The sequence below is a fragment of the Staurois parvus genome, unplaced genomic scaffold (assembly GCF_062004578.1).
Source record: "Staurois parvus isolate SC_StPar_1 unplaced genomic scaffold, SC_StPar_1.0 ptg000147l, whole genome shotgun sequence".
In the NCBI taxonomy this organism is placed as follows: Eukaryota; Metazoa; Chordata; class Amphibia; order Anura; family Ranidae; genus Staurois; species Staurois parvus.
The window spans coordinates 13029494-13053536 of NW_028317943.1; the positions used below are offsets into that span (position 1 = coordinate 13029494).

General features: G+C 36.6%; 1 protein-coding gene across 3 annotated transcripts in view; it reads right to left on the reverse strand.

The window, feature by feature from the left end:
* The window catches only part of SYT1 (synaptotagmin 1), a 627989-nt gene that overhangs the window by 396210 nt on the left and 207736 nt on the right, over window positions 1–24043 (reverse strand). For all 3 annotated transcript variants that reach the window (XM_089674048.1, XM_089674049.1, XM_089674051.1), the window contains one exon: window positions 4146–4186. The gene's annotated coding sequence lies outside the window, so the exon portion shown is untranslated. The remainder of the gene's footprint in view (window positions 1–4145; window positions 4187–24043) is intronic.

A 24043-nucleotide genomic window follows, 5' to 3' on the forward strand; every position in this document is an offset into this window, starting at 1 on the left:
TTGGATAAAAAATAATTGTCTGTAAAGTTGATTATAAACTGAGACTTGTCTAAACAAAGCCAACAGTTTAGCTACTTAACTGTCAGACCAGTATGATAGGCTGCTTATGCATTTTTTTTTTGTTTCATCAAAATTTTTTTACACAGGATGACAGTAATTTTCACTGCATTAGATGGCAGCCCCTTTTGTACAATAAAAAGCTGATATGAGGTTTACATTTTAGTTTGGATATTTATACATTCAAGCTGTTGGTTCCAGCTGGGACTCTGCCATATCGCTGGTCAGACAAGATAACACCATGAAACATGTCGGTGTGATCAGCTATTGCTACAAACAGATGAACTGAAAAAGTTAATACGGTCATCACTGAACAATTTATTACATTACAAATCTAACAACTATTGTTTGCTGTACCATTTTTAACACATAATAGCAGCAAGTAAACTTGACAAAGTGCATCACATTTATACAGCAGTTATTAGAAATATATGCAGTTTGAAATAAACCACTTATAGTAAATCAAACATCAAACACGAATGCAGAATCTCATCCATTTTTCATGATGTTGGGACTAAGTCTAAAATCCTTTAGGTAAAGGAATAGCATAAGCCAAGAAGTTTGGAATGTACAGACTTGTATTACTATTGCCTCTAAAGCTCTCAAAGCTACCATTTTAAATGACAAGTAAAATTACTCTTACGTTAACAAAACATTTCCAGATGGGGGCCCGCAGTGCATACGCCCTACCCGCGTCATCATTCCGACCGCAGCTTTCAATCACCGGGTCCAGACCGGTAATTACCCGCTGGCACTCGGTGATTACCGAGCATCTCCGATGGGGAGGAAGACTGTTTTGTTTACTAACAGACTTCCTCCCTGTCGTCTAGGCACACTGCTCTAGATGGCTGTGCACAGCATCAGTATGCTTACAGTGAAGTACACCCCCCTAGTAAAACACTCCCTACACGTAGTTAACCCTTTGATCGCCCCTCATATTAACCCCTTCCTGCCCAGTGCCATTAGTACAGTGTCATTGCTTTTTTTTAGCACTGATCACTCTAGTGGTGTCACTGGGGATGTCAGTGACACCAAGTCAGTTCCCCCCAGTGTCAGAATGTCCACCGCAGTCCTGCTAAAAGTTGCTGATTGCCGCCATTACTAGTAGAAAAAAAAATCCAGTATCTATACCACCATTTGTAGATGCTATAACTTTCACGTAAACCAATTAATTTACACGTATTGGGATTTTTTTTTTTAGCAAAGACATGTCACAGAATACATTTTGGTGTAAATTTATCAAGAAATTTTATAATTTTTTTACTGGACAAAGTCCAAAATATTGTTTTTTTTTCTCCGAATTGTCGGTCTTTTTTTTATAGCGCAAAAAAATAAAAGAGGCACAGGCAATCAAATACCACTGAAATAAAGCTCAATTAATTGGAAAAAAGGATGTAAATTTCATTTGGGTGCAGCATTGCATGACCACGCAATTGTCAGTTAAAGTAACGCAATGTAAAAAATGGCCTGGTCAGGAAGGGGGTAAATCCTCAGGAGGGTAAGTGGTTAAGCAATGCCGATAGAAAGACAAATTAGAAATAAATCACAAATACAAATATTGGTGATGTTAAAGTAAACCCGTAATTAGGATAAAGCAGCAAATACCACATAATGGCTTCACTATTCTGCTCATTCCTCTTGGATAGTCTTGAATTATTATCCTCCCACCTCCTACTTTACAATATTTAAGCCCTGGGATAGGCCAGGGAGGAACTAAGCACTGCAATGTGAGATGTGGAAGGGATTGGAACTATTCTTCCTATATCACAAAGTGAGGATTTTTTGTTGGGATGTAGAAGAGAAAGGAGGGGATGCATGTTCCTAAATTGTATGTTGTTGGCATTGTTTTAATCTGACTACAGAATACTTTAACTGTAACTTGGGCTTAATAATGTAGCATATGGCATGACTAGTTATAACACAATTAGTATGGACAACAAAATAACTGTAGAATTATATTTGAATCTTTTTATTGCCATGCTGCTATTGCTCATTAAAGATATATACTTCATATATTCGAATGAAGAGTTGTGTACACTCTATTACTAACCATTTATCACAACATTATCTCCTGATGGACTTTTCTTTATATACAAGTCACATTCAAAACTATAGAATGTATAGAACCATTCACAATGTACTTTTATTCTTGTCCCCATGCTCTTCACTGGTAAAGAGTAAGCAAGGGGTATTTGTTATTTTTAGTTAAATAATAGGAAAATCAATTTGTCTTAAAAGAAATGTCCACAGTGTTCCTGGATTTTTGTTTCTAATGTAGACTCATTCAAATTGGCAGCTGGCATTTTTTGGCAATCTTTGCCAGAAATGAAAGCCAACATAGCATCTGCCCTGGAAACATATTTAAATAAATGGGTTTTCAAAGAGAAAGAACTGTGTCAGTTTTCTTTAAAACCTGAAGAGAAAAACCTCCTTTAATGATTTCTCAAGTACAGCACAGTTACTGCATCAATCACTATCAGAAAACTAATGTGGCCATTAAAGAAATGCTGCTTACAATTTTCAACAGATTAAAGAATATGGACTACACACCAGCAAGTCTGTTGCTGTGACTAACTTGCCCACAATTGTTTTTTAAAGAATAAGTGGACAATTAGGAAAAAAAATAAAGAAGGTGTTCTACTTTTTCACATAGGCTAATTCAAAAGGGTTGATTTACTAAAGTAGTAAATAAGGTGGAATTATGTTCGCATTCAATACCAAACTATTTGCAAAGGGCATATGGGGGAAAACCTGAAGCTAATTCCAGGTTTACCTTATTCCCTAATCAAAGTAAATATCACTTTGATAAATAAGTATCCTCTACTCATATAGTAAATAACTGGAACTTTTGATAGTGCTGGAAGCCATACAATATGTATTTCCTTAAAGCATGACCATCAGTGTAGTTTGAGAAAACATGACAAACAGTGTAAGAGACAAGAATGAGGTATCCCTGTATGTCTTTATCTAAACCTGAATCATTTCTTATTCTACAAAACTAACATCTCACTACTAAAGGGATCAGAAAATGCATTCCTTTAGGCAAATTTGATCTTTGCTATGAATGTCTGTGAGAAGTGGAAAAAGGGCAAAAGGAAAAAGTAAGCCACCTGAATTGGCAGATCCCTTGATGACACATCTCAAGGAACATGAAAGATAAGGAAACATTATGTTTTTTTCAAATTCTTGCAGTAGTCTATTAAATAAAGTAATGTGTTTGAAAAGGGCATTTATCTATTAACATCTAAAGAATCCTAGGAATTTAATGATTTCACAATTTCAGGAATAGGCAGGTACAGACAGTTACTGTGCTATTTTATGTGTTGATTGCTCAATGACCAGCGACGAGACCATAGATCAGATCAGTATTGCACAGTAATAATGCTACAAGTAGAGACATTCCAGTTGAATATGTAGTACATTGCATTGTAGTTTATGGTATGAGAAATGTTTTTTAAAAATACACATGAAAGCTTCAACAGATCTCAAGCACTGGAAAACCATATGTGTAACTAAGGTCTAAACTGCATGCATGATTTCAATTTCATGCTACTGATTGATATAAAGTGTATCTATGCCTAAAAACAAAAACTTAATCAATTTTAGCTTACCAATCCTTATGTGTTGAATGTATTAGTTCTCTTTTTTTCATTTTTTTTTTCAGTTGCCATTCCCTAGTGTACTCTTTGAGCCCCAGGTTGACTTTTTACTCAGTATTCCTAATAATAATTTTTAGGTGTGTCCTTTCTCTATTTTAACATTTTATAGACAAAACACTTAAACATACCAAAGCACATTAAATACAAACTTTCAAATCATTTCATGTAATGCTTTTGTATCTTTTTGGCACAACACGTTTATTTTTATTATAGTTCTATAAAATACACCAACAACTGTGCATTTTAATAATGTTTTGATGTAAATGTATACAACACACAAACTCAGTAAAGCATATAATGTATATGTACTTTTATTTTCTATGATGTTTGTCCATAAAGAATCTATATTTGCTATTAACATGTAATGTCATCTTTTGGTAATATATTCAGCATGTTAAAAGTCAAAATAATTTTTGGAAATGTACTTACAGCTTTCGTATTTTAAGTTTATTGTAGTCTCGATCCTTATCCTGTAAGAAAACAAAACACTATAATATATATGTACCACAGTTTTCTCTCAACAACTACTTTAATCTCTTGGGTTAATTCCAAAAAGGATCGACATCTGAACTTTGGCTTAACTAAGTTTAATTATGTTCCCACAGCATAGAAACAAATGGACGCTTTTGCTGCTCTGAGTGACAGGCCAAGTGACTCAGCACTTTGTATAATTGTCAAAAACTACATGACACTACTTTTCTAACAGGTATAACAACCTGCACATGTGGCAGATCAAATGCTGAAAGATTATTGTAAAACATGAACAAAAACCATATTCAAAGCATACAATTTCCAGACAAAATACACCTAGAAGAATACATATTTTTTTAAAGGTTTGAATTATTTTTTCACTTTTTTATTTTTAAATATATACACTTTTTAAATGTATGTTTTTTTTAAAAAGTGTACAAACTGCTGAATTTTAACACACTCTGCAACACGAGAGGTCATAAATGCTGGATTATCATTAGAGCCACCCACACCATAATAATCAGTGTTCAGCACAAAGCATTAGTAATTACACACAGCTGTTACACCACAATAATATTGTACAATAAGCATTATTGCAATAAACACAGGGAGTTGAATTTGCAGGAAAATAATAAAAACCTTACAGTACAGCTAATTAACTAATTAATAAGACTTAGAGACAAACCAGTGCTGAAGGGTGAAATTACTGTTTGAGACATGTACTCATGCAAAAGAACATGCAAGATGAAGGGCATTTATTTCATTTTATTCCTTTACCAAAAACCTCCAAAGAGCATGACAGATCACTCAGAACTAATCACATAAGGGCGTGTTCTGATGAAGCTTGTATTCTAAGGTTTGACATAAATTAATTAATTTTTTTATTCATCCACCAGATAGAATGGAAAAAATGACCTGATTTCCCCATCCATACATTTGAGGTGGATAGAAAAATTACTCCTGCTGTGCAACTGTATTCTGACAGTGGGGAGACCTCTCTGCTGTCAGAATACAATGATCAGTGCTGTCGGCAGCACTGATCATTCTGGAAAAGCCTCAACATATGTACAACCAGCCTGCTCATACATGATCAAATCTGGCTGGTCCCTGCTGAACAGGCCAAATTTCAATGCATGTATGGCTCTTACTTTCCTACTAAAGGCATGGTGACACAGAAGCATACCTTAGACTTGAGTGAGTGACGGCCAAGTAAACCACCAAAATGTTTATTTTATCATCATTATATGCTTCATTTCAACATTTACAATGTTAGGAGCTTCCCAACACAATGCCAAAAAGTACTTAGCAGCAGTCTGTACACTTGTTTTGGCTTTTTGCTTTTATATATCATGTAAGTACAATTGCTATTTCCAAAGCATATGTTGATCAAATATGACTTTTTGGAAAACCAAGGTATCACAAACAACTGAAATGTTAAGGAGATTATTGTGACCACTAAAGAATTCTAAATTTACAGTGGAAATGTTTAAATATTGAGTCTTGCATGTCGACAATATTTGGCAAAGGTTGTACACTTGCTATATAAACAGTGAGACTTTCCTTCAGTCTCTATTTGATTTGTATTTGTACTGCTTAGCTGTATTGTCATGACCATATTAACATTGCATTACGGCTTAAAAGGCATAGGGAATTGTAGGGGCTCTTTATAAACAAGTGGTATGGCCTTATCACAGCCTTATTGCTGTGTTAAAAAAAATAATTGACTCCTTTATAGAGCATGGCAAAGTTTACTTGGTGATAACCTACTACAGTCATAAAAGCCAACCAGTGTGAGTGTCTAGCTAGGTAAGAGAACCAATATGCAACTAATACCCTTGTTGTTTCCTCATACGTTTTTGATATTTTGATGATAATTTATTTATACCATGAACAACATTTTAGAGAATAAGTAATTAAATGCATCCACTATGCTTGCAGAAGATCTGTTTTACAATGTGAAACATCCCAGAGTTTCAGTAGCTAGCATCAGCTCCTATCCATGTTTGACACATAAAGCATAATCCTGTATGCATGGAAAATCATTAATTATAGCCTCAGACACTTTTTACTATATAAGGTCTCTGAACTGCACCTGCTGTGCTGTTAAAAAATCCTATTACATTCATATATTATTAAACTGGTCTCTTTTTCACTTGTGTCAGCAACACACATATGGCCCATATCATCCATTATCTAGCTGTAACAGTAGACGTTGGAGAATAGGCTTATACAATGTTACAGAAAAAAAAGATATACATTGTGTTAAACAAATTGTTTATTGGATATGGGACACCAGTCTTTAGTTTTGTTTAATTGCAGTGCTTTATTAGAAGCAGTACGTTTTTTATGTATTTCTAGACTTACATAGATTGCTGTCAAAGCAGAACAGCCCACTAGGTGTCACATCTAACAGAAAATGAACAGATATAACTTACATAAAAGGAGTGACAAAAGTCACAGTTCAGTTGTTATCATTTGAGCAGCAGTCTCTGTTGGCTAATAGCATATATAGAAAGACTTCCGAACATAAATGTCAGTTTCATTTGTCCTTGACAAGAATGCCCAGGCTGATGACTTGACAGTCCTCCTTAGTATATACTATATATTATAGATTCCAACAAAGTGAATAAAGATGAAAATGCACCCTTTATAATTGAAAATCCTTTCAGCAGGTATATCCTAAAATTGATCTGCCTTTCTTAAAAATGTATCTTGTTTTTTAATTTTTGGGGGAACTGCAACACCAAATTCAAATGTTTGTCAACATGAGTGGTTAGCATAGCAGAATAGCTACATTCTAAATGTGGAAGCATAGAAATACAGAAGAGTGACGGCAGAAAACTACCAAGTGGTCCACCAAGTCTGCTCTATTTATTTATCTATTGGTGGATCACCACCAGCCACTAAAAAAAAGTAAGTCTTTATTTAAAAATACAAATATTCCAAAAACCAAAAACCAAATGGCTCACTTCAGCAAAAGAACAACTAGTCTATACACAATAAAAACACACAAAACAGGATATTGGTGCAAATCACCATACTGGCACCACACTTGGGTTTTGGGATGTTCCCATCTGCTCCCAGGAGGGCCAAAGAGGAGGCTTTGATAGTCAGTAACCATGGCTCAATCCTAAACTCAGTTCACCAGGCTCATTCAGGTGTGTTCAGTTCACTCTCTCACTGCTCACTGATTAATTTTCCTTTTATGAAATCACACACAAACCGGTTAACCTCCTCAGGAAAAAAAGTCCCTGTAATCAGGGTTTGGAGGTTCTTCCCACCAAAAACTCTTTGAACCACTGAAACTCTGGGTTCCCAATAAGGACATCTGAAGAGTAAAAAAACCAATCCTTTCCTCTCTAGCCGGACTACCCCAAAACCAATCACTCTGCATGGGTGAGAACCCTGAGTACTCAACATACCTGCAAATCATCACCCTTAAAGTGACCACAACCAAAATAGTGAGGAAATATACCTGGCTTTAGGACCCAACCATGTGTCCTGTACAATATATATATAATATGTATTTTGTTTGAGTATAGATATATGTTTAGACTTAGGCATGTTTGAATCCACTTACTGATGACTGACTTACAATCTCTGCTGGAAGTCTCTTCCAAGCATCAATTACTCTTGCATCAACCTTCACCTTTTGTTTTTCTAAATACTGATGAAAAAGTCTAGAAATCTAAGAAGAAATAAATATTGCATTTACAGGTATTCTTCACACCATGTTTTGTAAGTAGGAAGTTCTTATTGCATAGCAAATTGCAAACACAGTCAGACCCTGTTCTAAAAACACCAAATCAAACCCTACAAGTTTAAATTGTTTCATATATTAGTAACCATTATAGACAATTCATATTTTCAGTAATGGGGTTTCTATTCATTGTTTACTCCAAGTAAACCTTTCGTATTTTTAATGCAGTAACATACAATATACATATATATACAAACGTGATGTGATGAAGTGGCATAAAAAATGTGAAAAAATACTAAGAGTAGCAAAAATATACAGTCAAATGCTCTATAGTATATAGTACACTAACGAAACATACGTTTGATAGAATTTATAAGCGTTTCCTTTTACTCACTTCTGTGCCTTTCTATTTGCACTGGCCTCATTTTGTTCCTAAACTTGCTGACAAGAAGGAAGGGTGTTGGTGCCAACAAGTACCATGCTTGTAGAGAACTGGTGGTGCATCGCCCAGTAAGAAGCTAGAATTTTGGTTTACAATGATGTTTACAAATGCAATTACATAAAAATTGGTTGTTTAATCACTTTCACTTTCTAAATAACTATGTTTTTTAACTACTGATAAATGTTACTGTCAAAGCATTAACATATAAATTGACTGTGATTCAATGTAATACTTATTTTACTTTTTTTATATTTCAATTTTTGATGCAGTGTACCAGCCCAGTCTCATTTGTTGGTAAATTGTAATCTAATGATCTAAGAACTCAATCTATTGATCCAGGACCACTATTCCCAAATACACCCACTGCAGTCATTGTTGCCTTTCACAAGACCTGTACTAAAGCATTTCTTGAACCTAGCAGTCTTATTCAAACACTGAAATTATGAATAAAATTTGTGATAAAGTAAACAGGGACAGAGAATGTTACGTAGCATGTGATTCTTCAGGAACTTCACTCCCAGCATGCTGCATAAGGGTTGGTTGCAGTGCTTTACAAAAAACTCAATTAGGTTAACTGAGTGAATATTCTGACTTTTAACACAGTTGAAATGTATGGTGGATAGAGCTATTACTTCTCTGACTGTTTTCATTTGTTGGAAGTAGTAATTGTTAAGAAAAAAGGTTTTCTCAACTTTTATATTTTTTTTAAAAGATAGATTGGCAAATTATCTATATAGCAAAGCAAAATGTTCACACAATCACAAAAATGTAAGAAGTTTCTTGGTGAGTAGCTGTTATCCTCTCATTTATAATGACACAATTTATTCTAAGGCTTTTAAGCCTGAGAAAGATACATGCAAGAACTTATTCTGAAATTGGGAAAGTCTGTTGTGTAAGAAAAATCATCTTACAAAACATTGACTCAATAGAAACTACTATCTTGCCTGGATTTTATTTGATCCAAATGAATCTGGTGGAACACAGGGAGGGACAGTAAAGGTAATACTGGGATAATGAAATTGCCATTTGAAAATATAATTCTACATCATGAATAAACTGATGCCTCTGTGGATATTGACTCGTGTTCAACTCAGAGTGATTTAGGTTCAGCCCTGAATTTTGCAGATAGGTTTATTCACTTCAGTTAAGATACCACAATAAAAAAGGGCATTTTATATTACTGTGTATTAATAACGAGATGCAAACATGAAGCGATGTAGACATAGCTTACATCAGTCTAACATGTCAAAACAATAATTGCTTTATTTTTATGTTTGCTACATGTTACTATGAATGTGTGAACACCAGTAAATCAATATTGATATGCATGTTACTTGATAATTATCTGTTACTGACAAAAGAATCAGTAACTGCTCTTATATTAGTTTTATAGCATTTTCAAATGTTGCAGTGACAACATAATTTATAGCTGTTGGCTCAAAGAGAGAGTAAAGGTGGTCATAGATGTATGGAAATTTGGCCAGTTCACCAGGGATCAGCCAAATTTTGATCCACATATGGGCAGGGTGGTTGTACAGAAGTCGATCTGTCAATCAGCTTCTGTATACCCTTCCTCTTGGAAAATTTACGCTTGATCAGTACTGCAGCACTGTTTAGTATATTCTGTGGTCGGGGAAGTCTCCTCACTGTCAAAGCACATAGGCACAGCAGGAGAATTCCCCCTTCCACCTCGATTCCCGCCATCTACAAGTGTGTAGATGGGGGAATTTAGTTTTTTTTTCATTCAACCTGCTAGTTAAACAAAAACATTTTTGGGCAAATTTTGATGATGTGGTTTATGCAGTTTAGACCTTATGCTATAATTTTCACACTACCTCAAATTCATGCATAAAAGTCAGCACAAATAATTTCAGTTATGGCATATTTACTTCATCTATCTTTATTTTTTTAGATTTAGATTTAGAGTAGGGAAGGGTTTACAATCCTTTCAAGTTCTGCTGTCTGTGTCCCCGCTGGGAGGTTCACCCTCTCTATCTCCAGAATAGTCAAATCAAAAGGTGACTGCAGTCCATGAAAAAGCACCCACCAATGTATACTGTGTCCAGTATCAAGAACTGAGGCAAGGAGCTGAAACGCTTAGTTTTTGAGCTTCCAATGCTTCTCCATATCATTTCATAGGAGTGTATATTCTGCATAGAGTTTACACTGGTAATGTATTAAAATCTTGTTAGTATGGATGCATGGGCATGTTAGTATGGATGACATTTGCCATTACTGTGCAAGCATCAAATGCTCACATAATGAACACAATATATTAGAATTTGTAGGAATCGCAAACTTCTGCAAAATGTTGCTAATTTATACCCTCCTCAATCCATTTGAACCTTATCTTAATTTTATTCATACTGTTTTTCCCCTACATGCACTGCAATGTAGCCTCAAAAAAGAAATAACATAAAACACATGCGTTTCCGCTTTACTATTTAACTACATTGCAGAAAAGTTGCACTAATGTGATTTCATTTTAATCAGCAGACCTAGTTGATTATGTCTGTGAAGGTTCTCATTTATTCAGGTCATAATATAACTAGAAGTATATAGGCACATTATATTATAAAGTAAATATATGGGGGTGAGAAAATTATGCAAACGCGGCTTTGAGAAAAATTACAGGAAAATGCCTTTTCTAGTTTGTTAGTTTATTCCAGATAAAACAAAGGAAATAAAAATATATTGTATATATCCAGATTTACTACTAAAGTAAAGCTCTGTATGTCCCCCCCAAAAAATCAATAGATTAAATTAGAGTAGACTACAAAAGCTCTCTGAGACTGGAGGAGATTAAAGAGAAAAATGCTTGGGGTCTTAGGCCATGATGTATACAAGCTATAACCCCCAACAATTTAACCATTAAAGGTATTCATGATTTTATGCAAAACAGAGGTAAGTCATTCTGATTGTTATGACTATATGTCTACTCACTTAATGACAGTAAATATAAATTGGCTTTTAGAGCTTATTTTTAAAATTACAATCATTAAATGTCAGAAGTAAAACCTATGTACACTTTTGAAATTTCTATGTTGTTTTATGTTTCCTTCTGACAGGTTGATGGACTCAGATGTCAGATGTTTGGCAATACACCCAACAGATTGACAATCCCCTATTCTGCTACATTCTGTGTACTCATAAAAGTTCATAAAGGTCTCAGATACATGTTTTTTTTTCCAGGATAGGTGTCAAGCATCATATAAATAAGTATTGTTATGCAAAAATGATCAGCTGGTTTTGAAGTATTACAATAAGCATTAAAAAGCATACTATTCAATGATACTTACAATTTATCTGTGTGTGTGTCTGTAATATGTGCTATAGCATGCCAATAACTGCAGGTGGCCACACGCATTCCATCCAGCCATTCAATACTTGATGTAATGTACAGAAAATCAGCAGTGGAAAAGTCTCTTTTCCACGTGTGTACTGTATTGTATGATTTTTTAATAAATCAATTCTTTCATTTGCAATTTCCTATTTAGTTTGAAGTAAACCAACTTATAAATATGAAAAAACAACAACAGCAATAACACAGAAACTTGTGTGACACTGCCATAGGGTACATGGTCCAATGCCAGCATTAAAAAAATAGACTGTCTCTCTGCACAGAATTTCTAACTCCCCCTAACTGGTTCAACATACACTGACAATGTGGCTGCTGTGAACGTATCCTTTCAAAGAAAGGGAGCTGGGTTATCCATTCCTTCAAATGAGTGGCTTTTGTGACTGATCTTCGAAAAAGGCTATGCAATGTGTTATAGGTTGTTCTTTATATCTGGCAAAAAAACTTGTTAAGTTTCAACCAAAAGTGAACATTGCAAATCCTGGAGGATGACTAAGAAGTAAACCTGAACCTCACCCCTACTGCTGATAAAGCAGTGTATAACCATTTCTTAAAGGTGAACTACGGTCAAACTATAAAATTACATAGGTGATGTAGCCATCCATTCCAGTAAAATCAGACTCTGTTTTTTTAAAGCACCTCCTAGAACATTTTGTAAATACTTTGATGGGGTGACACAGCACTTCCGTTTGCAGTGAATAATGTTACCCTGGCTGCCACTGCAGCTTGTTTGATGTCAGAACCAATATAATCCATATTGAAGAATAGCCATGCCATGCTCTACTCACTGATTGACAGCACATTGCTCTATTGGCTGCAGCTTGGAAAAATGATATAAAAATTCTGATTCAGCATCTCCCACCCCCTCCAGCACCATCTAGCAGGGTGCATGAGCAATCCAGCTTTCCACATGCATTTATCTTTGAAAAAGAGGTTTATTCTAAGAAATGTAGCATTGCAATATGCATTGGATATGCATTGAACACATATATTCAGCACAAAGTGTAATCAATTAATGCTTAATACCTATTAGATGGATGTTCACCTTGGATAAGCTGATTTAAAGACAGTCAATGTTTGTAAATAAATGTGGGAATTTATCTTACAATGGATGATCAATAAACAAATATTTAGGCTAACAATAGTTTAAAATGAATATTTTGCAGCATAACAGGACAATATTTAATGCTGTAGTAGAAAATCAAATTACACTTTTAGATTATGAATAATTATTAAAACTAAGATACACTTTACAAAGAATAAAATACTTTCAATGTTTTCAGGTCATTTTTGTTTAACTGGTAACTGTGCTTACATTAGAAACTACTGCTACCCCACCAGGCAAGCCTGGGCTGACTTTACAAATAATAAAGTATTCTTAAGTATTAACAATCTTGAACAGTGCTGTGCCTAATGCCATTCCATGTTCAGAGACTCTGCTGGTGTTTGCAATTCGAGTTGGAAACAAATGGATAGGATCTGCCTTTGTATGGTCAATATTCTTTAGGAGACAGGTCGAGGAGAACCTCTTCCAGTTGTCTGTAGCCTGCAGACACAGCTGAGCCTGCTTTAGGAACAATGATGCAGGTAGGGCTCATCAGCATTTTTATCTCATTCTACAGTCTCATCTGTTAGCCTAAATGCTTAACACTAATTATGAAACTATGATTTGATTTCAGTGAATAATATGTAAATAGTCTTGTACATACATATATTTGCTTTTATTAAAACAGAATAAGGTGAGGCATCAGTTGAGATGAAGAGCCCAGTGAGCAGGTTTTTGGCCTTAGTCAAATGTGAATACTGAAAAAGTGTTTCAAAATTAACATATTAGATTAATAGAAGAAAAATGAATGTGTAACTAGCACAGAAAGGTATGAACTTTGTAAAGCTAAGAAACACACGTGGGCTTCAGGAAACACACAGTACAGAAATACCTTCTTTCTTCTTGTATTTCATCTTAATTGCAGATTAACATACATGTTTTAATTACATGAACATCTAGAGCAGTGGTAAATGTATTCTTTGTGTTCCTTCAATTGGCACTTCCACACTCTGCCTACACACAGCAGCCAGAGTGAGTACTGAGTTCCTGGCATATTAAAGATAATATGCTCCAAATTCTGCCCGCAGATATAAAGTTTATCACTGCTAATGTGCCAGGGACTTGGTCCTCTATGACTGCCTCAGGCTGAGAATATCAATCAATAAATAAATATAAAAACCTATACAGTCTGCATTTATACACCTTCTCAAAGAAAGTTCACTTTGATTTCCAAACAAAAGGTAAACATGATCCACAGTACATCATTTAAATTGCAGCATTCTTAAAAACTACAGGTATTGTAAGCTTTTGCTAAGTCTTATGTATAAGACAGAGTTATTAATGATGGGGGCAATATTTAAAATGTTGCCTGTTTAGCGCTAAAGCCTAAAAATATAAATCCTTTATTGATACAATTCTTCAATTAACCTTCAAAGGAAAAACATGTTGTCTAGAATGCTTGCAAACGCTGCATGTACAAATAATGTATAAATATGCTATACGTGCAACAAAGGGAATTACTGTACTCTTTCAATAACTAAATATAGTCACAGTTGACAGAAAGACATAAAGGTCCCAAATTAGATACAAAGCAGGGGGTAGTAAAACTTCAAGTTGTTATATAAACAGAACTTAAGAGTCTAGAAAACCTTTTAATGCAGCCCTATTGGAAATAACATATCATAAAATATCTAGGAGGAAATACACATATGTGAGGCTGGTTTTTGACCAAAGATCAAACTGCTAGAGCACAATTCTATATGCTTTCCATTATTCCTGCTATGATGAAGTTGTATTCATATAAAGTGTTTACATTGATGTGTAAGAAGATGCCAAGCAGTTAGATACCAAACATGCCTATGCTGCTGTCCGGCAGGCAAAAGGATAACATTACATCATATTTGGTGTCAATGAAATTATAATCTAATTCTGTAATTCTGTCCACAAATATGTTGGCTGTCAGACTGGAAATCATGGGCAGATGGAAATATGGATTAAGTTAGAAAAACAGGCATTAAAGAGTCTAGCCTCCAAACATATAAAAAAGTACTTTGACACCCCTTCAGCAAACCATTCAGACCTTTTAATTGGTTCTGTTAATTCTGTAAACACTCTCTTCAGAGACCTGAAAAGATGGCTGCAGTTATGAGAGCCAATAATCCATCAGACTGAATTTGACTCTGAATAAAATCAAATACCAGGCAAACTTTGTTAAGTATTTTTTCACTTTTAATTTATTTTACTGTTGCTAATTGTAAATATTTTCTTGCATCTCTTTTTTCTTTGTCATTAAAATGATAACTTAAATTATTACGATTGATATCTAAATGCTATAATTCACAAACTAAAGAACTTTTGCCTGAGGGTTATAAAATGTTTCATTTCTGTTACATTCCTGTTGGACATGGCAGAGAGTGTCCCAGGCATTTCTCAAAAGTCAGAACTAATATAGCAGATGTTGTGAATGGTGCATATTTCTCTTAAAACATGTAGTGGAGGTTAACATTTGAGTATAAAGGGTTAACTGCTGAGTGGCATCCACTCTTGGTCTGCTGGCACTTAGATTGTTTTCCTGAGAGTTGGAAAATTTCTGCCCAGGGTGAGTCTGAATATGCAATAATTCACACCCTTAACTTCTGGATTAACCACTTGCCTACTGGGTATTTTATCTCCCTTCCTGCCCAGACCAATTTTCAGCTTTCAGCTCTGTTGCACTTTCATTGAGAAGTGCTTGGTCATGCAACACTGTACCGAAACAAAAGTTTTAGCATTTTTTGAGACAAATAGAGCTTTCTTTTGGTGGTATTTAATCACCACTGGGGTTTTTATTTTTTGCTAAACAAATGAAAAAAAGACCAAAAATTCAAAAAACAAAACGAAACACATTTTTCTTAGTTTCAAAGGGTTTTGTGATTTTTCTCCTTCACTGATGTGCACTGATAGGCTGCACTGATGGGCAATGATGAGGCTGCACTGATATGTGGCACTGATGGGCACTGATAGGTGGCACTGATGGGTAATTGGGTAAGCCAATTAGGAGAGAGAGGAATGAGCATGCTTGAGTGCCCCATAGCAAGCTGCTTGATGATCAGTGACTCTACACAGATGTCCCCCTGAGAAATGCCACTTACAGGCTCTAATCTCTTCACATGCTGTCAGCGTGAGAAAAGGACTGCCGGTTAATGAGGATTGATTGTAATCAACCTACTCTTAGGTCAGAGGTTTTCAGTGCTAGCATCTTTGCGAAGAATAAGTAGTTATTCTGCAGAAAATGTTAATGTCGCCATAGGGCCCAAGTATAGGTTAGATTAATTTAAGGAGATTTCATTTATCAGGGTTAAAGTGGTTGTAAACACAGAAGGTTTTTTTACATTAATGCATTCTATGCGTTAGGGCAAAAAACCTTCTGCATGCAGCTCCCCCCCTAGCCCCCTCTTATACTCACCTGAGCCGAATCTCGATCCAGCAATGTGCACGAGAGTAGCGGTTCGGTTCTCTCCATCCTCATTGACTCAGAGAGAGAGCGCAGAGCCAGCTTGGGAGAAAGCCCGAGTGAGTGCCCCCATAGCAAGCCATTTGCTATGGGGGCATTTGGCGGGGACCCGGAGCAAGGAGCTATGGCAGGGGACCCAAGAAGAGAAGGATCATGGCTACTCTGTCCAAAACCACTTGCACAGAGCAGGCAGGTATAATGTATTTTTTATTTTTAAAATATAAAAAGTAATCGTTAACAATCACTTTAAGGCTAGGATTAGATTTTATTCAAACTGGCAGCAGACGGGTGGTAAAAACAATTGGTTGATCAAATAAATAAACAATAAATGCACATTTTTTAACCTGCAAAATCATGTGTCTTTCCCTTGGATGAATTTAGCCTTCAAGAGTCAGATATTGTTAGAGACAGAAAGCCTTGGGGAGGGTATTTTATTGTAATACGTTTTTATCTCTGAAAGAACCATGCCAAGATATAATGCTCCCAATGCTGGAAATTTTTGTGCAGTGCTACTATGTCCCACTCCCCTAACCAGCAGATTTCTGTCTCTGCAGCCCTGGCTGCTGAAAAACATTGCCTTGCCAATGGCCTAACAAATTGAGCCTAACAAATTGAGCCTAACAAATTGATCTCTTTTTTTTCTGCAAAATGTGCCACTAGCACAAATAATAAGTGTTACTGAATAATTAATCTCTCAACTCTTTCAGCTTATACAACTGAACTAACTTGGTAAAAGCTAGTATTTGTATTATTCTGTATAAGCCACAGTTTAAATATTCTGATAAGTATTTCAGTATCAATACAGTGGCTTTTTCATATGCAACATGCAACATGCATGCATGTAAGTAATATTGATTAAGTTCAATACTCAAGCAACCTACAAGACAAACCTCAGATTTAACTTAGCATAAGATTTACAACACATGCTGTGAATCCTTCCGCAACCAACACTTAAAGGTTTTTCATTCAATCCCACCTGGTTCACCATAGCAACTACATCTTAAACACCAGGTTTGTAAGCAACACAAATAAAATGAGTACTAACTGAACAAAAAGGTGGCTGCTTTTATCACACTAATATTAAGCTGGCAAGCTTATAGTAAGTTGAAATCACTGAAAATATTTAATTCCATTTCTGTTATCATTGTGACATTGGGTTAGGTACACAACATTTCTAGTTTCCATTAAAAGGCTTTACGTATTCAAAAGTGTTCACAAGCACAATTGTAAAAAAAAATAAATAAAAAGTACAACTGCAGAAAATACATTCCTATTTACAGAAAGCTGTTAGTATGGCTGTATCACTTTTGAAAACTTAAAGAATATGTAAACTCAATATATTATATTTCCTATATATGCCTATATGTGAGCATAGAGTGGTCAGTTCTCTAGCTATGCTATATTCACCCCCCCCCCCTCACAGCCTTTCACAGAGAAGATCAGAGTGCTGCTGTTTTCTCCTCCCCCAGCTCTTATGCAACTGAGTACAGAGGAAATATCACTTGTAAAAAAAAAGGAAACAAGGTATCTACTGTATAATGCCTACTGCCTACTTGCAGCAAATATGTTCTTTTAGTTTTGAAAAGAGGAAAGAAGGATTATAGCTTCTGTCATGTCACTTACTGCAGTCTGTATCCCAGACATTATTAGAAGAGAACAGAAATGTGAGAACGTGTGTGAGCTTGTTATTGCTGTCCATGCCTTCCTGTTCCAGTGACAATCATTGATCTAATTTCTATTCCTGGTGCCACAAAGATAAAGCCTTTCCCCACAATAATTGAATTAGAGTTTAATCTAACGCATATATAATTTCAGTAAATATGATGCTATATATGCGCCATCCAGACTAACAACCTATCAGGTAACGGTTATGTGAATTAATATGTAGCAAACTGATTTCAGCTTTAATCACATTTTCAATGTGTGATATAGTGTTGTAAGAAGAACAATTTAGACAGAAATCTGAGGCAGCTTATTTACTTGCCTTGTGTATTTCTTGTTCTAATTCAGAGACTCCTGCCAGACACTATATGATGCCTGAACCTTTCAATCAAAGCTTGGGATAGGATAATATAGAGAATGGTCTGCAGTTCATTGATGGGGTCATCTTGGCGTTATCTCCTCCTAACAGCAATTTCTATTTGTAAGGCAACCTATAGATTATGCAATTTTCTTTCCTTCCACCACGAGTGGAAGGAAAGAAAATTTCTGTTTTGATGGGGAATCCCTCCCGCAATGCTATTGTGTTCTGTTGGTGGGGAGCCTTCCCTGTCATCAGAATGCAATAATCACTGCTATAGCAATGAGCTGTGCTTGCATGAAAAAATCGAATCTCGTCCAGTCCCTGCCGAAGCAGCGAGATTCAAGTGGTTGTAAAGCTTCAAAACTTCATTTTATGCATGAAGGTAAAAAACATTCTGTGTGCAGCATCACCCACAGCCCCCCTAATACTTACCTGAGACTCATCGTGATCCAGCAAGGTGCACCAGAGCCTCGATTCCCTGGGGACTCTCCTTCCTCATTGGCAGAGACAGCAGTAGGTGCCATTAGCTCCTGCTGCTGTCAATCACAGCCAGTGAGCCAATGAGCCAAGGAGTGAGAGGAATGAGCCTGCTTGGGTGCCCCCATAGAAAGCAGCTTGCTCTGGGGGCACTTGGCAGGAGGGAAGGGCTAACAGTGTCGGTGGGGGACCCAAGAAGTGGAGGATAGGGGTTCCTCTGTGCAAAACCATTTTACAGAACAGGTAAGCATGACATGTTGTCATTTTTGTTTTTTAATTACCTTTAATATCACTTTCAGTTTATCAGTGGTCAACTTTAGATTCAAAGCACTAAGCAATACAATAAAGCTTGTCTGAATGCTAATGTGTAGAAGATTACATAAGGCTAATACAAAGACAGACTGGGGTAACATTTAAAAACACACATAAGACTTTCTTATTAATAAAAAATGTAATTAAAATGAGGGATTTCATTACAGCATATATGCGATGTGTTTATTTATGGTAGAAGTAATTAAACTGTGGTATACCCTAATGGTAAATTTAGGAGATGTAAAATAGATTGGTTGCTTATTCAATGAATAATGGTATCCACAATTATTATTTCTAAAGGATAATATGTAATACTGTGATACCTAGAGCTGGTACCAGGGGCGGACTGACCATTTGGAACAAGGGCACTGCCCGAGGGCCCGGGATCAGTAGGGGGCCCCATGAGATGCCCCTGGTACCTTTTTCATAGGCTTTTTTGAGTTTGGACAAGGACACAGGGGCCCCATGATCCCCTATTGCCTGGGGGCCCCATGAGTTGTCAGTCCGCCCCTGGCTGGTACAACAATCTTTGTAGTGTGAGGAATGCTTATTTTTCTAGCTGTTGTACCCCCCCTCCACATTCTTACTTAGGTTCTGATAAATTGAAAAGTATTGCTGTGCCTCAGTGATGAGAATAATAAGAGACAAATATGAAGGAAACATACTTAATGCATGCAAAAACCCGTACTGCATATCTGTCTCTCATCCCCTTTTATCTAACTTGCACAATTTTTATACAACTCTCCTTATTTCTGCTTCCAAATCATTAGGTGAGAGTCTTTCAAATACCTGAACCAGAAGCCATAAACACATTACACTGTGACAGGAATGTGCTAAAAGCCCTTACAATGTTGTGAGTTGTCAAAGAGGTGTATAATAGACATACAATAGTGCAAGTTTTCACACAGGGTTCTACCTTGCCAATTGTTAATAAACCTTTTACCTTTTCTTGATACTACCCAAAGTGTTGGAATTAGGTAGGCCATACATTATGCAATTTTCTTTCCTAACAATGGGTTGTAGGCAGGAAAATTGCTTGATTCTGCCATCAACACTGTCAATGTTGATGGGGGAATCCCTCCCACAGCACTATTGTGTTCTGCTGGTGTGGAGCACAGGGAGTCTGTCCATATGGCAGAATACAATGACCACTGTTGGTGGCTACAGCCACCTGCAGTGATCGGGCAAAAAAAAAACCCTTCAGGCTGGTTGTACTGATGTTAAACCATAGATCGACTTCAGTACAACCAGCTTGCCCATGGACTGATTGAAATGTGTCTGGTTACTGCAGAACAAGCTGAATTTCGGTCCCTCTATGCCAAGCTTTAGATAGTCTTTGGTAAGTTGATGTGAACAATCTATGGAACGTTAATTTGGCCTACAAGAAAGAACATTATTATTTTACACAACTCTTAAAGATGTTATACCATAATATTAAAATAATAAAATAAAGACATAAAGTCTGGCCTAATGATGGATTACATTTAGATTAGAAATATGAACGAACAGAACTTCTGTCAGCACAGTATGGAATAGTTATTGCCTTAATATATATTGTTTATATACACACTATATTGCCAAAAGTATCGGGACGCCTGCCTTTATATGCACATGAACTTTATTGGAATCCTAGTCTTAGTCTGTAGGGTTCAACATTGAATTGGCCCACCCTTTGCAGCTCTAGAAGCCTCAACTCTTCTGAGAAGGCTTTCCACAAGGATTAGGAGTGTGTCTATGGGAATGTTTGACCATTCTTCCAGATGCGCATTTGTGAGGTAAGGCACTGATGTCAGACAAGAAGGCCTGGCTTGCAGTCTCCTCTCTAATTCATCCCAAAGTCGTTCTTTTGGGCTGAGGTTGGGAAGCTGTGCAGGCCAGTCAAGTTCCTCCACCCCAAACTCGCTCATACATGTCTTTATGGACCTTGTTTTGTGCACTGGTGTGCAGTCATGTTGGAATAGGAAGGGGCCATCCCCAAACTGTTCCCACAAAGTTGGGAGCATGAAATTGTCCAAAATGTCTTGGTATGCTGACGCCTTAAGAGTTCCCTTCACTGGAACTAAGTGGCCAAGCCCAACCCCTGAAAATCAACACCACACTATAATCCCCCCTCCACCAAACTTTACACTTAGAACAATACATTCAGGCAAGTACCATTTTCCTCCAACTGCCAAACCCATACACGTCCAGAGAACACATCTCCACTGGTCTAGAGTCCAGTGGTGGCGTGCTTTACACAACTGCATCCTACGCTTTGCAGTTCACTTGGTGATGTAAGACTTGGATGCAGCTGCTCGGCCATGGAAACCCATTCCATGAAGCTGTCTATGCACTTTTGTTGTGTTAATCTGAAGGCCACATGAAGTTTGGAGGTCTTTAGCTATTGACTCTGCAGACAGTTAGCGACTTCTGTGCACTGTGTGCTTAAGCATGCTCTGACCCCGCTCTGTCATTTTACGTGGCCTACCACTTTGTGAATGAGTCGCTGTTGTTCCCAGTTGCTTCCACTTTGTTATAATACCACTAACAGCTGATCGTGGAATATTTAGTAGCAAGGAATTTTTACAGATGGACTTATTGAACAGGTAGCAACCTATCACGGCACTACGCTTGAATTCACTGGGTTCCTGAGAGCGACCCATTTTTCACAAATGTTTGTGCAAGCAGTCTGCATGCCTAGGTGCTTGATTTTATACATCTGTGGCCATGGAGGTAATTGGAACACCTGGATCCAATGATTTGGGGGGTGTCCCAATACTTTTGGCAATATAGTATATGGGAATATATATATATATATATATATATATATATATATATATATATATATACACACACACTTATACTATCATAAGGGTCTTCATATAAATCATCCTCAATACAATGTTGTGTTTGCAATATTTCACCTGGGACGATAAATAAATATTGAAATGGATGTTCTACCTTACAGTGTACAGAAGTCATTGTAATTCATACCTAATTGTAAGTAATGAATTTATCTCCTATCTAGAGAGCACATATTTATTAAATTTGGCCTACAAGAATGAACATGGCAGGCTAATATAATGCAAATTGATTATGTTCTTTAAATTATGTGAGATAAGATTTTCTGTTTTTCAATGTTATTAATAACATGACAAGACTATCAAATTATGTGCTGCATTTTCAAATAAAAAAAATTCCTAAAGCACCAACTAAATTTAAACACTTCGAATTTCAAAGAAAAAAAATGTAATTAAAGTGTGTGTGTGTTAATATTGTATAAAACAGGATATTTTACTTATATACATATATATAAAATAAGGCATTCATCCCCTAAAAGCAAAAATATTCGCTTGGTACTGTAATTGTGTAATGAGGATGATTACACATAAATAAACTTCATAGATTTTACAACTGTCGGTTTGAATGAAGTTAAAAATGTAGGGAGATGGTAAAGAGCAAATATCGTTCCTATCCACTCAAACATCATTGGTCCCTGTTTGAACTAAATGCAGGATTTATAAATGTGTACATGTACCCATTTCATAGTGGCAAAGTGTCATAATAAATGACCGTACATACTAAATTCCAATCTTGCAGCATCAACACCATAAGCATGCAACACCAGCAGGGAGATTGCTTCTAACAAGGCATTTTAAAGCTGCATTTCAGGCAGGTGTAAAATACACAGTTTAATGCTGCTCTGTATTCTTTAATACTTTATTATTTTTGATGGAATCTGTGAAAGTACCTGAATTTGCTTTTCTATCAGTCTTTCAGCATCCCCTGCACAGCAGCGCTCAGACCTGAAGTGGCCAATCAGGTATGCTAACCAGGTAAGAGCAGAGTGACAGAGAGATGAGCTTTGCTGTTTCTCTTTTCACTGTTAAGTCCCAGGCTGGGGAACAGTCAAGACCTGTAATTTTTATTTAACTGTAGCAGAGAAAAATTAAGTGAACTGCCATGTCAGACAAGGAGTAACAATCAGTGGAAACATGATGTACAATGTGTTTCAGGGGCCAGAAAATCCCCCTTCATCAGAGCTGAGATCTGATTGCTGGGATTCCTGACATGGATTATATTAATCATATATGGGTCCCTATGTAAACATTCTCTTGTGTTGACAGTGCACTCTCTGAGTTACTAGAATACATGTTCCGAATGCCTGCCTCCGCCTCCCGGCATATAGAACCTCTTAAATGGCAGGGAGGCAGCAGCAGGAAGGGGTTAAAATCTTTCAGGCTCTCAATGGCAGTAAAATGGCAGAGCTACTTTCCTGGTCCCCAAAATGCATTGGCTATTGTATTTCTACTGGTTGTTTCACCATTGTCAAGAACAAAGGTTATTTTGACTTATGAACCGATTATTTAGTGCTCTGATTTTTCTGTTTTTGTAAACTCCTCAAGTTGGGTGTATGCCACTTCTGTGAGACAATTCCCTCTTTTGTTTTCTGATTGGCCCAGATACACTTGACAATAACCACTGTCAACTTGTATTTGAGCAAAATATGAATACCGAGTTCAACATTTGTATTTTATTTATTTTTTATTTTGTATTTAATCTGTGTCTTTAGCTGTTTTCCTGGAGTTTACCTTAACCACATCACCTCCTTGGACATATGTACATCTAGAAAGGGAAGGGTTTAAAACAAGCTAGTCGATGCAGTAGCAGTCATGAGCTTTTATTTGTTTTCTTCATCCAGTTGTCATGTAGAAGTGATCCAGGCGGCTGTATAGTGTGGCCATTGTGGTGCCACCCCCTCTGGATTCCGGGCTCTCCAGCTCTTCCCAGGAGTACCAGACTATGTCAAATGATTTCAAGACTGAAATCAGGAGGAGATGGAGGACATCCATTCCCTGATCTCCTCTGCTGTCAATAAAGCTGGAAGCGCTCAACTCTGAGCATTTTCCAGTTCAGAGGCTGTCCTTCCCCAGCTTCTGTGTCAGGGAAAGTAGCTAATCAAACATGATTTGTGCTGCAGTGGAGCACAGGGAAAACATTGGTGTTCTAATAGACCCCTGTTCTCT